This window comes from Coenobita brevimanus, chromosome 100 (assembly GCF_032717465.1).
Source record: "Coenobita brevimanus isolate Jiangsu-jjx chromosome 100, ASM3271746v2, whole genome shotgun sequence".
In the NCBI taxonomy this organism is placed as follows: Eukaryota; Metazoa; Arthropoda; class Malacostraca; order Decapoda; family Coenobitidae; genus Coenobita; species Coenobita brevimanus.
The window spans coordinates 17,944,894-17,958,379 of NC_137053.1; the positions used below are offsets into that span (position 1 = coordinate 17,944,894).

Genomic DNA, 13,486 nt, shown 5'->3' on the forward strand with positions numbered 1-13,486 from the left:
ACTTCACGACGCCAACGATGGTCTGCATGCTGTAAGGCTCCTCACTGCCTAAGGAGGCCCCCCTCGACGGGTCGTAGGCCGAGTGAAGGGAAGAAGGCATGGCTAGGCAGGAGATGTTGCTGCTACCGCTGCTGGACCAGGAATGAGCTAGTGTTTATTTTGGCCTCAGCTGCTCTTATGTACTGCACCCCTAAAGGCTGACCAGAGGAAGAACAACTCACTGGGCAAAGTCCTTCTTATACTGTACTACTGCTGTTGGAGCCTGTGGCAGTGTCGGGGTGGGGACGTAACAATATGTTTGTTGATGCAAAAATACGAAGGAGAATTGCTAACACAGACTTTTGTAAAGAGCTACAAGAAGAATTAAATAAACTTCATGAATGGAGCAATACATGGCAAATGGAATTCAATGTGGACAAGTGTCATGTAATCAAGTTTGGTAAAAGTGGAAAAAGACCTGATTGGGATTATAAGTTAGGAAGCAAAACCCTATACACATCAGAAAGAAAGAAGGACCTAGATGTGATTATCAGTAACAGACTATCTCCGGCTGACCACATCAGTGAGTAGGTATGGAACATGTATACACTGCTTGCAAATATGAGAATAGCATTCACATACATAAATGAAGACATGCTAAGAAAGATAATATTCATCAGCCCATCCCTGGAGTATGCGTCAGTAGTCTGGAGTCCTCATCTCAAAAAACACATGGATATGATTGAAAAAGTTCAGAGGGCCGCTACAAGATCGGTACCAAGCTTAAGGGATCTAAGCTACGAAGAAAGACTAGAAAAACTGAATCTACCTACACTACAGGAGAGAAGGAAAAGAGGAGGCATGATTACACTATACAAATGCATGTGAGGGAAGGAGGAAGTAGACATAAATTATTACATAACCTATGGGGATGCATCAGCAAGAGGACTCTGCAAAAAACTGCATAAAAAGAGAGGCGATAAAGACGTAAGGAAATTTAGTTTCCCAAATAGGGCAATTGATTAGTGGAATGCACTAACGAATGAAATAGTGTGTGCCAAAACAATTCATAAATTCAAGGATATGTACGATAAAAATGGTTTAAGACACGGGACAGTACGAGCTTGACTCATTCCTGTAAAGATACAATTAGGTAAGAACAATTGGGTAAGAACACACACACACACACACACACTAAAGGTGCAATGCGCAACATATGCTCTCGCTTCGAGAGAGTGCAATAATATCAATATAACATCAACTATATTTTGACGATTTATAGGTATTAGAGCAACGAAAATGGCAGTACATACAGTCGACAGCTCTTTATGTGCGAAAGAGTGCGAGGGCCTGTAGGTCGGCCTCATTTTTCGAATCACAAAATATATTTGCTAATATAAATCAGTAACTGCACACACACAAAAGTCAGGAAAACTATATTTTAAATCACGGTTTATTGCTCGACACCAGTTTATATGCAGTTTGTGTTCGGCGTTGCGTTTTTCAGTAAAATGTGTTGTTAGTCGTAGTCCGCGCATTTTTTGGTCAAATTCTGTTAGCGGATAATTTCATTGCCTCAGTTCTCATATGGTTGCTATAATAGTTTGGATTCATTTTTTTTTTCGTGTATATTTATTTCCTTAGTTTGCTCATTATTATTTTCACGACTAGATTTTTTGGCAGTTTTTTTCTTAACAGAAAAAAAATTAGGCACGAATGTGATGAACCGATTCATTTGTTTCCTTAAAAAAAAAAAAAAAAAAAAAAAAAAAAAAAAACGTACAGAGAGAGAGAGAGAGAGAGAGAGTATGAGAGAGAGAGAGAGACTGTAACATCTCTTTCAACATTGCGACAATGGTTATGACTGATTTCTGCACTGAATATTTATTACCACCTCAGTACTGTATCCTGGTCATTCAGACGCAGCCTCTCTCTCTCTCTCTCTCTCTCTCTCTCTCTCATACACAGGCGCTCACACAAATTTTTCAGTTTGCACAGTGAGATCCTTTGACACTACTATAAACCCCTACTGATTACCCACACTGATCGTGTATATTAAATGCTGAATATTTTTTTACGTTCTTTTTTTATGGTGATCCTCTTTACTTCGGTCGTTTCGTGCTGTATGAGAAAAAAGGAGAGTATAATTTGAGAAAAAGAACCAAAGCGAACGCAACATTGTTATGACATACGGAAACTTGACGCCATTACGACGATCACCAATAGGTACAACATTACCTCATAATAATAATAATAATAATAATAATAATAATAATGAACTATACAACAATACTACTACTACTACTACTACTGTACTACTACGACTAATAATAATAATAACAATAATAATATTAAAACAGATGTGCAGTTTCATCTGCGGCAGTTGGAGAAAACGCGGAAATTGCATAACCAGTACTGTGATATGTTGAAATCCATGTGCTCACTTACCCCTATTTCTGATCTTGTTTAAATGTCGGAGGGAGGATGATTCCTCCAAGAATCACTGGGGGGTCACGCCTCCCAAATATCGCATTATGAATCAGAGCCCATTGTCATCATATACTATGATATCAAAGCTACATCCGCCATACTTTCACTATTTCTGAGAATTATTAATCCAGTGGGGGAGGGCTGATGCCCCAAAATCATCGTTGGAGAATTATATTTAGTTTAACATATTCGGAGTATGCAGAACACACCTGGAAAGTCTCATTCAAATCCCTCCCTTATTTCTGATCGTTTTTAATTTGGGATGGGGCTCACCCCCAGGAATCGCTAAGGGATCTTTCTCCTCCGATATCACACTTTGGAGGAGAGACCAATGTACAACATATATTAAGTTTTCAAAGTGATATTTGCCTTCCTTCCCCTATTTTGTGTCCTTTATAAATTTTGGAGTTTTGGAGGGGCCTGACCCCTCTAAAATGGTGGTGGAAAATGTTATATAGTGGTAGACATTATCAAGGAATAATCATACTGATATGAGAAGTTTCAGGGAAACCCATGTGCCCATTTTCCCCTATTTCTGATCGTTTTTATTTTGGGGGTGGGCTGACCTCTCACTGCCAAGAATCAATGGGAAGGTCACGCTCCCCGTATATCGCATTACGGAAGAGTCTATTGTACAGCAAATACTAATATGTCAAAGCCATATCTGCCCTTCTTTCTATTTTTCTGAAAATTATTAAATTGATGAGGGAGCTGAGCTCTCTAAAAATTATGGTTGGAAAATTTTATGTAGAAGACCTTCCCATTGAATAAACGAACTCACTTGGGAAGTTTCATTAAATCCATTAAATAGCCTAGGAGAAGTTAAAGTACACACACACACACACAGGCTGAATCTCGACCAGCGGTATAGGGAGACATGCCAAAAATGATTCCATCCTGCTTCGCAGGACTTATAATAATAATAATAATAATTCATTCATTCATTGCCAGACGCCATGTATCCCAGACGGGGTGGCCAAGGGCTTAGAGTTAATTGTTTTTACGGGGAGGGGCACTAATCCTCCACCAACCCCACTTGACACGTAGGGATGCCAACAGCATCTGGTGTTCCCAGGCGGTCACTAATCCAAATACTAACCAGACCCAACGTTGCTTAACTTCGCTGATCGGACGGGAAGCGGTGTACTCGACGTGGTATGGCCGTTGGCCATATTCAAAACTCCACATTCCAAATTATAATGTATCATTCCAGATTACAATGACAAGAAAAAAAAAAGAACACGTTTGTACAACAAGTATGACATACAGTCTTTGAACTATGCACAGTATTAAGAGGGGTTGTGGTAAATGGTGCATTATTAACAATACGTCATGAACTGAATGTACAGAGATAAGTGTCATTATTTTTGTTTCAACCAAGATCAATAAAAGTGTGAATCTATAGCTTCCTGTAAACAGTTATATATGGGAAGCTACTAAGTCTTCTTAAATCATTTACAAAGAAATGAATGTCGTCAAAGTGAAACAATTGATCTGTCTGCGTTCTTTAATCGTGGCTGCATATTGACCATTTGCAGTTTGTCAAAATTGCTGTAATAATATCTTAAAAGTAAGAGTAAAGTGATGGTCTTTGAGAGAGATGAAGTCACTGAATGTACAGTGAGGTTGGATGGTGAGGGAATGGAAAATGTGAGTACGCTTAAGTACATGGGGAGTGTGATGAGTAAGGATGGAAGTTTGGAGGGTGAAGTGCTTGAAAGGGTACAACAAGGTAGAAAGGTTGCTTGTTCCTTGAAAGCAGCGATAAGAAACAGTGAAGTGAGCATGGAAGCGAAAAAGTTATATGACAGTATTGTGATACCACCTCTAACATATGGAAGTGAAGCTTGGACGTTGTTAGAAGGACACAAGTCAAGAGTGAGAGCAGTGGAATGAGTTATTTAAGAGGAGCCTGTGGAGTCACATGGAGAAACAGGTTGACAAATGAGGATATAAAGGAGTGTTGTGGTGTCGATGTGGATGCGATAGGAAGCGTTATGAGGAACACACTGAGGTGGTTTGGCCATGTGGAGAGGATGGAGAGTGACAGGCTGATGAAAGTGTATGTGAGTGAGGTGGAAGGGGGGAGAGGGAGGGGGAGGCCGAGGACGAGATGAAGGATTGGAGTGGAGAGGTATACGAGAGAGGGGGGTGTGAGTTGGGAGCAAGGCAGTGAAATGGTGGGGGACAGGGCGACGTGGAGGCGATTTGTTTGTGTCCACCCCGTACGGAATTAAGGCGTCTGGCTATAGATAGATAGAAATCTTAAAAATTAGACACTGTTGGATTCTGAAAATATTTTATCATTGTAGACCTTTTATTAAGAGGCTTACAGTATAACTCAAATTGTTTTACGGATCTTGACCTGTAACCCTGAGATCAAGGTCAAGATCATTTATATTATGCAAATGATATTCACTCATGACCCACTACATTTTCATCGAGTTTGGCCAAAATCGGCCAAATACTTTCCGATTAAGCTCTTTCTGGCATGAGGCGAGCATTTAGATTTTCCTCAGTGTCTCATTATCGATACCCAGGTGCATTAGTATATGCTGACGACCACATACTGGAAAATTTGGGGTAGAAAATTAGACTGGAATACAAATATATTGCAATAAAAAGAGGGAGTGGGATTAAATGAATATGATTGGAATGAACAATGGTCTCGGATAAAGAGCGTAATTTGACAGAAAAGGGCACTGGGACAGAAAAAATGACATTGGAAAAGAAAAGTGGAGTGGAATTCTCTCTCTCTCTCTCTCTCTCTCTCTCTCTCTCTCTCATTGCCCTGTCTACTGATAAAAAAAAAAATTACTATACACTGTCAAATTGAGAATGATAGCTGTCAGGTAACGAAAATAAATTAAACGAGAATAGACAATCATATGTCTGGAATAGAAAGCTAGGTGTCCGGTAATTTTAGTATTGCAACCTCATGCTCATCCGGATTTGAATACAGCTGACTGTAGGAAACTGACCATTTCAACCGGTCGCGCCAAGAGTTTTTTTTTTTTTTTTTTTTTCTGGGGATATACTGAAGCACTGTCTCTGTTGTGGTTGGGTGGTGCGTAAGCTGAGTGAGTGTGTATTCCTGTGGAGGTATGGTTGCATTACAATGTGGGGAGAATGGATTGTTTGTAAGTTGAATATTATGTCGGTATTGTAGCAGGGAAAGGTGGTGACCACATCGCAATCTGGCTAGGTGTACTCTAGGTTGGCTAGTTTGAAATGGGTGTGTAATTTATAATGGCTCATGAAGAATGTTACTTTGTTAATGGTTTCCGAATTATAGGATGTACTTATGAAGTTTAGCCTTGCGTGGAGGTGTGGTGTTGCTAAGATACTCTATATAGTATTGCGCAGTTGTTCGTTTCTTGCTTCTGTGTGGAGTGAGATGATGAAATATGAGGTCAAAGGTGGGATGGACCCTGAGCAGTAGCAGTGAATTGTGTGCCTCGTATTTATAAGATCTTTGTCGGGTACAGAAAACTTGTCTGGGAGAGAAATGTGAGAGTAAGGTATACAAATGCAGAAAAGGACCAAGACGGCAAAAGAGCAGAAAAGAGAGATCGAATGTAGCATGGGAGGCTTGTTACATTTATGATGAGATAGACACGCATGCTGAATTAAAGAAGTAAGGGATAGGAAGCGGAGTCTACATGACAGGATACTTAATGGGTTGTATACAAGGCTATTTGATGCATAAATTGTAGGATTTGTAGCCTGAAATGGCTAGATACCGAGGTGCACATAATGCTTAAAAACACCTGAGTGATCGGATACAGAACAGGAAAGTATTCTCATGCACAACAAACAATGTCCTGTTTATTGTAAACATTGAACGAACATAAGTATTCATTTCAGGGTCACTGTGGACTAGTACACACAAATACAAGTAACTCAGCTTTTCCTTTCACGGTTATTGGAGGATACATGATTCAGAGTATTGACTTTTTTTTTTGTTTTTTTTACTGGAGACATTGTTGTGTATCGGCCGCCTTTACCAAGGCGCAGTGATAATGTTTTTGCCCACGACTGTGTGGCTGTGTGTGTGTGTGTGTGTGTGTGTGTGTGTGTGTGTGTGTGTGTGTGTGTGTATATCTGTTCCCATTCTATCTCATGAAAGGCTTGAGCAACCAACATAAAACATTCAGGGTATCAAGATATGTCCAAAATCTTGGACGAACTCGAAAATGAGCAGTCGGGGTCAAGGTCACCAAAGTGGTCACAAAAGGTCAAATAGTTTTTACTGCCTGCCATTAGCACCGTTATATCTCATGAATGGCTTGAGCTATGAACATGAAACCTTCAGGATATCTAGATATGGTCAAAATATTGGACGAGTTTGAAAATGGGCGCTCAGGTTCAAGGTCAAGGTCACCAAAATGGCTGCCAAAGGCCAGCTAATTTTTATCGCCAACTATTAGCAATATCATATCTCATGAACGGCTTGAGCTATCAACATGAATCCTTCAACGTATCAAGATATGGCCGAAATCTTCCACCCTAGCCCCCCTGGGGAGTGTCGCTGCCCCCAGGTCCCCCGGGGGGTGGCGTCTCCGGCCCCCCGGGGGCCCCCACCACTCGGTCTCCTCCCGGGAGGACCTCACCCCACCTCCCATGGGATGGAGCTGCCTCTGGGCCCCTGCCGTCCCTCGGCCCTTTCCCTTTCCAGGGAGCACTCCGCCCCTTGGTCCCTCCCCCGGGGGGAACCCCACCTCCCGATCCCCTCTAAGGAGGCCCCCCCCGGGGGGGGGTGCCGCACTTATAACTTGGCCAACATGATATTCTGGTGGGCGATTATCACTCGGCTCCCGAATGCTTTTCTTTTATTCAGTTTGCTTTTGTGGGCCAGTTTAACTCTGTCCCTTTTTTGCTTTGACTGCCAGGAAAACAGTAAGCCTCTGTCCTACGCCAACATTAATATGGAATGCATCTGAATAACATGTCAGAACTTCATAAATCTACATGTGTTTGTTATTCATCTTGCATCTATATTTTATTAGACTCGAGTCACGGGGAAAAAGTGCCAAAGTTTTGTATTTGTGTGTGTGTGTGTGTGTGTGTGTGTGTGTGTGTGTGTGTGTGTGTGTGTGTGTGTCTAAAATATACATTCTAATAGATAAATTTGTAACTATTTCATTTAACTTTGTACTTGTTGTGAACCCAAAGGTTCATTATTGAATCAGCACTCAAGAATTGTGCAAATATTCCCAACTATCACTGACTCCAGTTAATCTCCAAATAAACTTCGTCGTCCTGAGTATTCTCTATTGTCAGAATAGAAATGCAGTTATCTGGATATGAATCTGCTAATTGCTGCTAATGCCATGCTAAATTTACTAATGTTGAAAATTAACTGATTCACTGAAAGAACTCGTATGGATACGGCTTAACAGTTTAAAAGGTCACTTAATATTATGTCAATAATTACCGTATGATAAACTGAATGTGTACACACACACACACACACACACACACACACACACACACACACACACACAGTACAAAACTAGATAAAGTTATTGAAATCTAAGTTGAATAAAATCGTCTAACGGTAGCAGAAACAAAACGTTTTAGATCTGAAGGGGTTTAATGATACTACCGGGTGTAACTGGATATAAAAAGCGCAATGGCAGGTTTTAGGTTTTCGGGATTAAAAGAAAAAGTATTATTCGATTTCAGGAAACGTTTGTTTCAGTTCAATGCGCAACGTGTTGTAATTCAGCAGAGTGAGAAACATTAAGGTAAAAACCTAACTCCCAGCTAAGGATAGATAATTTATCTTAAGATCTCCAGTTTGAAAAGAGTGAACAAATACACTACAATTAGACATTTTAGCCCTAACTATAGGGAAGGAAATGGCCTCATCACCTTTATTCACAAAAAACTCATTCTTACTGACACTGCACACAAATTACAATATCATGTACCCAACGATAACCCCATAGAAATAAAATCATAGAGAAATATAGATACATAATAATATTAATCACGCAACACTGTCAACATCTACATACCACCACCACTATCCTTCTCTAGAGCAATGGTTCTTTAACTTTTTTTTGGCTCCGACACCCCCAAAATCAATTCGAAGATAATCTCATAACCCTTCGCAGATATCATTACTCCTTTCACTTTCAAATTCCAGTAATTGAAAAGAGAGAAAAGATAATGACAACGAAGAAACAGCTGAATTCTGTTATTTGTTGATTTTACTTTTCAACAAAATAACATTCAAACACGAATCATTATTTGTGTATGAATGTGTATTGCGGGACATGATGTTTTTTTTTTTTCAGAATTCCTTTCTGGATACCCTCAGACCCCACTTGGATATCCCTTGGGGGTATCCAGGCACTACTTAAAAAACACCTGCTCGAGAATATCACCAAATTCCTTACTCCACTTGAGACTTCCCCATTGTAATAATAGCAGGTGATATCAATTAAAAGGATATATCATGGCTAAACGCACAGACACAAGACTGTTGAGTGTTGTCTGTTCCTAAAAACTAGTTTTCATGGTAAGTACAATATTACAGCTGGACTTGATATATGTTCTTGCAAACTAATCAAACCGTTAAATGAGATGGGGGAAAAGGAATTTTTGATTAAATAAGAATGGGTAAAAGATATTTTTGCTTAACCTATATTATTAGTATTATGTTAAGTCCTATGATTAAGAATATCTGCATATGAATGTAAAATAAAACATATATTATGATAATATATCCTAAAATCACCCCTCCTCATTCGTCCCCGTTATTCGTACACCTGTAGTTGGCGTCTCCCCCCTATTTATACTGTAATAATAGTTTCCAGCCGGTCGGTATATTACGACACAGCACGTTGGCAACCAAGTCCATCATGCATTTCTCGCCCTCTGGTTCTTTGTTCATCGTAATGGTTAGTACCCCTCGTCAGTCCCCGACACGGGTTTATTTGATGTCCGTTGTTAGCAAATATGGAGATGACGGGGATCACTGGCAGTAGCAGACAAGTAGCATAAGACTGTTACACTGTGACTCTTTCTATCTTCTTAGCTACTCCCTGACTGCACGGATAATGCGACTAGTTCAGAGTTGGGAGCGGCGATAATGTTGTGGCCCTTGTTTTTCCAACTGTTGGTTTACTCTCGACGGCACTGCACTAGGTTAACATCAAGTAGGATATAAAGAAACGTGTTCTGGGTCATTCTGAATTACAATTAAAGAAGCCCGAATATATAGCTAAAACTCCGAACTAGGTAAAACCCTAAAAAAAAAAATCACTAGGCAATCACTAAGGCAGAACATGGGGAAAAAAAAAAAGGCGTTGAGCAAAAGGTGCAATAAAGGCTCAGACACTATTGACAATACGACCCTGCATCTCATCGCCGTCAATCTGTTGTTGACCGTGAGGCAGTTTGAGAGATGAGCCCCATCTTTTCGTTGAGTCTCGTAAGACATTATGCTTACTCTCATTTCTCTTTTACGTTAGTTCGTGTGGCGTAAAACACACACACACACACACACACACACACACACACACACACACACACACACACACACACACACACACACACACACACACACACGAGAGAGAGGGGGGGAGGGAGGAAGGGAGGGAGAGAGAGAGAGATGTGAGACAGTGAAATTTAGAAACAAAGCAGAGTTGGAAAGAGAGAGAGAGAGAGAGAGAGAGAATTGGACCGCGATAAATTTCCAGAGGGAATACGTAATTCATTTAATCCGACAGTCAAGAAACCTCGCCATTTAATATTCTGAGAGGATTTGCCTGCCACTCTGCAGGGAACGAATGTAGCTGAGTCAGGCAGGAAGGAGGATGGAGGGATGGGTTAGCAGAAAGAGCAGGCACACACGCATGCAGGAAAGTATGGCAGCAAGTAAGGAGGCAGATGGGGTGGAAAGCAGGAAGGCAGGCAGGATGGAAGAGAAGACAACAGTGGCACACATGTGTGAAGGAAAGTAGAGAGACGTGTTAGAGAAAAGTAGTCCAACTGGCAGGCAGGACAGTTGAAAATCGCAGGAACAAAGACATGAAAATGGGAGGCAGGTAGGGAGCCAGGTAGGTAGGTAAGTGAGGAGCCAGGAAGTTGGGGAAGCAACACAGGTAGGCAGGTAGATAAGCGGGCAACACAAGTATGAAGACGTGTAGGTAAGCAGACAACATGGGCATGTTGTATGGTAGATAAAAACATACAGGCAAGCAGGCATATAGGTAGGCAATACAGGTAAACTGGGGGTCGTATATATAAGCAATGCAGGAAGGGTGGGGGCCATGTAGAAAAGCAATGCAGGTAGACAGGAAAACGGGTGTAAAGGCACTAGAATATCACAACACACTACATAACAGTTAGAGACATTAATATGCCCTTAATATGTAATATAGAGGTTTGAGGGAAGTCGTGCCTAAATTAGAGAGAGCAAGAGGAAATAGCAGTGGAAATTCTAGCAAGGGAATGTCGCACGCATCACGGTATGACGTCATGGAAAGTCACACAATACACCTGATGAAAAATCACCATATTCTCATACACGTGCCCACACACATGACCCAACCAGTCACTTACTTGGGAAATTGGAGAGACTGGTCAGAAGGGGTTGGGATGCGATAGGAGAGAGAAGAGGCGGTGGAAAGGGCAGGAGTAGAGGGCACGGTGTTATCTAGCATAAACCGCCCTCATCTTAGTATTGCTCTTGTCAAGATAACTCCCTTTTGAGAAAATAACTGCAGTCAAACCCTAGATTCATCTTTATCTATCTCCTGCCATCCACGACAAGACGAACTAGAAAATTCTCCCCTCTTACAACCCTATAATCTAACATTATTGGAAACGACTCGGCTACAGCTGCGAAACTGGTAGCAAGCACAGTTGGACAGACAGCCAGTCAGGAAGGTCGATAGGTAAGTAGGTAGGAGACAGGCAGCTGTCCGACACAGTTGGGTAGGTAAGTGGGTAGGCAACACATGCAATTATTCAGGTAACCTACGCAGCCCAGACAGGCAAATGAAGTACATAGTCTTGTCGATGTGCAGGATAAGAGTGCAACTGAAATAGACAAGCGGGCAGCTAGGTAAACAACACAGGCACGTTCGCGGTGAAGCCGCCGGCTCGGAGGTTAAAATACTTGAGGGTGTAGACCACTTGGAACATAACTTTTGTGTGGAGTGGCAGGAAAGGGAAAGAAAGGCATGACAGGAGGAGAGAGAACAAAGATGGGGAGTACACTGAGGTAGAGCGAAAAACTGACAAATACTCGTATATCTGTCATTCTATAGCCTATTTATCTATATGTCCATCCATATTATCTCTCTCTCTCTATATATATATACAGTATACTGAAGAGACATTACATGCTTGTGTACAAATGTTTTTCACGCTCTTGACCGGGAATCGAACCCCAGATCTCTAGACAGAAGTCAGACACTGATGCCACCACACCACGACGTATTGATAGCTTTGACACCTGAATTTTTTGACGAACCAGGTAAATCCACTATGGGGGGGATATATTTCAATCACAACACCTCAGGATTATATCACATCCCCACGCAACTCGGCAAGTGACAGTTTTAATCTATCCAAGACACAAAACGAGTGTCTTTATAAGTTGGAGAGACACACATTACACGCGTGTGTACAAATGTTTTTTACGCTCTTGACCGGGAATCGAACCCCAGACCTATACACAGAAATCAGACATTGATGCCACTACACCACGACGTGATAAAAACTGTGACGCCTGAATTTTTTGACGAACCAGGTGAATCCATTATGGAAGGATATATTTCAGTCACAACACATCAGGATTATTTCACAGCCCCACGCAACTCGGCAAGTGACAGAACAGTTTTAATCTACCCATGACACAACACGAGTGTCTTTGTATGTTGGAGAGACACACAGTACACGCGTGTGTACAAATGTTGTAGAGGCATCAGTGCCTGACTTCTGTCTAGAGGTGTGGGGTTTAGAGGTGTGGGGTTCAATTCCAGGTCAAGATCGTAATATATATATATATATATATATATATATATATATATATATATATATATATATATATATATGGCTCCTCTGTGGTAAAATGGTAGTGTGTACGTTTTCTTACATGGGAAAACGATGGTTCGTGACCCGCCAGGGTAATAAATTTTGGGAGCTTTCCTCTGACCACGTACTGCTTTGGTGGATATAAGGGATGCTGTGGTTGAACCAGTGTCGCTTACTATAAAGTATGGTTGCGTCTAGTCGGCTTGCACAGGCCAATTACATTTGGTGTGGGAAATATTTTCCCCCAGAGCAGTTGTGCTCCATACCTTTTAAAATAGTTGTCCCTGTTGAAAGCAGAGGAAAACCTGGAGAGGATTAATAACTGATTCAAGCGGTTTTATGACCCAGAGATACGTTCTGTTTAATAATTCCTATTATTAATGAATTAAATGCTAGTGACGTTAACCCTTGTGGACAACTATATTGTAAATGCGTGTAAATACTTCGGAATTTTCCATGGACCTAACAGCGCCTGCTTGGTAGGATGACATACCCTCACGAGCAAACGGGAGAAGCATTTGCTATATATTTACATAGTCAAAGTGACCACTTGGTTTTAATTTAATTATAACTAAGAGTAAATTAAGTTAGATTTGCCTTGTACATTTCACAATGTAATTCAACTGTATTTCGATAATTGTAATTAATAATGAGACTTATGTACAGAGTTCGTGAGTTCTTCACTGACGAGCAGATGGCCACAATATACAAAAGTCATGTGCGTTCTCAGATCGAATACTGTTCACCACTGTGGAGTGGATGTGGAGCGGTTGCATTGAGGCAGTTGGACAAAATTCAAAATAAAGCCAATAAATTAATCAATAATCCTGCCATCACGCAAGACCTTCCTCCATTATCAGTAAGTAAAGATGTTGCTTCTTTAGCATTATTTTATAGATATTTTTATCATAACTGTTCAGACGAACTGGCTTCAATTGTTCCTCCCCTTCACATTTTCTCC

General features: G+C 40.9%; 1 non-coding gene across 1 annotated transcript; it reads right to left on the reverse strand.

Moving 5' to 3' along the window:
- Window positions 1-3,519: 3,519 nt before the first annotated feature.
- LOC145414723 (5S ribosomal RNA) lies at window positions 3,520-3,638 on the reverse strand. The gene has a single exon (XR_013899922.1). It is a non-coding gene; the product is annotated as a 5S ribosomal RNA (ribosomal RNA).
- Window positions 3,639-13,486: the final 9,848 nt, after the last annotated feature.